The sequence below is a fragment of the Ranitomeya imitator genome, chromosome 1, assembly GCF_032444005.1.
Source record: "Ranitomeya imitator isolate aRanImi1 chromosome 1, aRanImi1.pri, whole genome shotgun sequence".
NCBI classification, from domain to species: domain Eukaryota; kingdom Metazoa; phylum Chordata; class Amphibia; order Anura; family Dendrobatidae; genus Ranitomeya; species Ranitomeya imitator.
The window spans coordinates 465,400,606-465,403,159 of NC_091282.1; positions in this window are offsets into that span (position 1 = coordinate 465,400,606).

A 2,554-nucleotide genomic window follows, 5' to 3' on the forward strand; every position below is an offset into this window, starting at 1 on the left:
GGCGACACTTCTCATGTCATTTCTGTCTGCCCTAAACGGACAAAGAGGATCGCTAGTTCAATTACCATCAGTACTGTACAACCTAAATTTCTGTTATCTGTGTCCTTGATCTGCTCATTGTCATCATTTTCTGTCATGGCGTTTGTGGAATCAGGCACCGCCTTGAACTTAATGGATTTTAAGTTTGCCAAGCGTTGTGGTTTTCCCTTGCAGCCTTTGCAGAACCCTATTCCTTTAAGGGGCATTGATGCTACACCCTTGGCTAAAAATAAGCCCCAGTTTTGGACACAGGTGACCATGCGCATGGCGCCAGCTCATCAGGAAGATTGTCGATTTCTGGTGTTGCATAACTTGCATGATGTTATTGTGCTGGGTTTTCCATGGTTGCAGGTACATAATCCTGTGTTGGACTGGAAGTCCATGTCTGTGACTAGTTGGGGTTGTCAGGGGGTTCATAATGATGTTCCTTTGATGTCAATCTCCTCTTCTTCACCTTCTGAAATTCCAGAGTTTTTGTCTGATTTTCAGGATGTATTCGATGAGCCCAAGTCCAGTTTCCTTCCACCACACAGGGACTGCGATTGTGCTATTGACTTGATTCCAGGCTGTAAGTTTCCTAAGGGTCGACTCTTTAATCTATCTGTGCCTGAACATATCCATGCGGAGCTATATTAAGGAGTCTTTGGAGAAAGGGCATATTCGGCCATCTTCTTCACCGTTGGGAGCGGGGTTCTTTTTTGTTGCTAAAAAAGATGGTTCCTTGAGACCCTGTATAGATTATCGCCTCTTGAATAAAATCACGGTCAAGTTTCAATACCCTTTACCTTTGCTTTCCGATTTGTTTGCTAGGATTAAGGGAGCTAGTTGGTTTACCAAGATTGACCTTCGAGGGGCATATAATCTTGTTCGTATTAAGCAGGGTGATGAATGGAAAATTGCGTTTAACATGCCCGAAGGCCATTTTGAATACCTTGTGATGCCATTCGGACTCTCTAATGCTCCATCTGTTTTTCAGTCCTTCATGCATGATATCTTCCGGACTTATCTTGATAAATTCTTGATTGTATATTTGGACGATATTTAGATTTTTTCCGATGATTGGGAGTCTCATGTGCAACAGGTCAGGATGGTATTTCAGATCCTTCGTGACAATGCCCTGTTTGTGAAAGGGTCTAAGTGTCTCTTTGGGGTGCAGAAAGTCTCTTTTTTGGGCTTCATTTTTTCTCCTTCGTCTAAAGCGATGGATCCGGTTAAGGTTCAGGCCATTCATGATTGGATTCAGCCCACATCCGTGAAGAGCCTTCAGAAATTTTTGGGTTTTGCAAATTTTTATCGCCGTTTCATTGCTAATTTTTCCAGCGTGGTTAAACCCTTGACCGATTTGACGAAGAAAGGCGCTGATGTGGCGAATTGGTCCTCTGCGGCTGTCTCTGCCTTTCAGGAGCTTAAACGTCGATTTACTTCTGCTCCAGTGTTGCGCCAACCGGATGTTTCTCTTCCGTTTCAGGTTGAGGTTGACGCTTCTGAGATTGGGGCAGGGGCCGTTTTGTCTCAGAGGGATCCTGTTGGTTCCTTAATGAAACCGTGTGCCTTTTTTTCCCGTAAGTTTTTGCCTGCTGAACGCAATTATGATGTCGGCAATCGGGAGTTGTTGGCTGTGAAGTGGGCGTTTGAGGAGTGGCGACATTGGCTTGAGGGAGCTAAGCACCGTATTGTGGTCTTGACCGATCATAAGAATTTGATTTACCTCGAGTCTGCTAAATGGCTGAATCCTAGACAGGCTCGATGGTCCTTGTTTTTTTCCTGTTTTGATTTCGTGGTCTCGTACCTTCCGGGTTCTAAGAATATTAAGGCTGATGCCCTCTCTAGGAGTTTTTTGCCTGATTCTCCTGAGGTCTTAGAGCCGGTCGGTATTCTGAAAGAGGGGGTGGTCCTTTCTGCCATTTCCCCTGATTTACGACGGGTTCTTCAGGAATTTCAGGCTTACAAACCTGACCGCTGTCCTGTGGGGAAATTGTTGTTCCTGACAGATGGACTAGTAGAGTGATTTCTGAGGTTCACTGTTCCGTGTTGGCCGGTCATCCTGGCATTTTTGGTACCAGAGACTTGGTTGGTAGGTCCTTTTGGTGGCCTTCATTGTCACGTGATGTGCGTTCTTTTGTGCAGTCCTATGGGACTTGTGCGCGGGCCAAGCCTTGTTGTTCCCATGCTAGTGGGTTGCTTTTGCCATTGCCAGTCCCTGAGAGGCTCGGGACGCATATTTCGATGGATTTTATTTCTGATCTTCCGGTCTCCCAGAAGATGTCTGTTATCTGGGTTGTTTGTGACCGGTTCTCTAAGATGGTTCATTTGGTGCCCTTACCTAAATTGCCTTCCTCTTCTGATTTGGTTCCGTTGTTCTTTCAGCATGTGGTTCGTTTGCATGGTATTCCGGAGAATATTGTGTCTGACAGAGGTTCCCAGTTTGTTTCTAGGTTTTGGCGGGCCTTTTGTGCTAGGCTGGGCATTGATTTGTCTTTTTCTTCTGCATTTCATCCTCAGACAAATGGCCAGA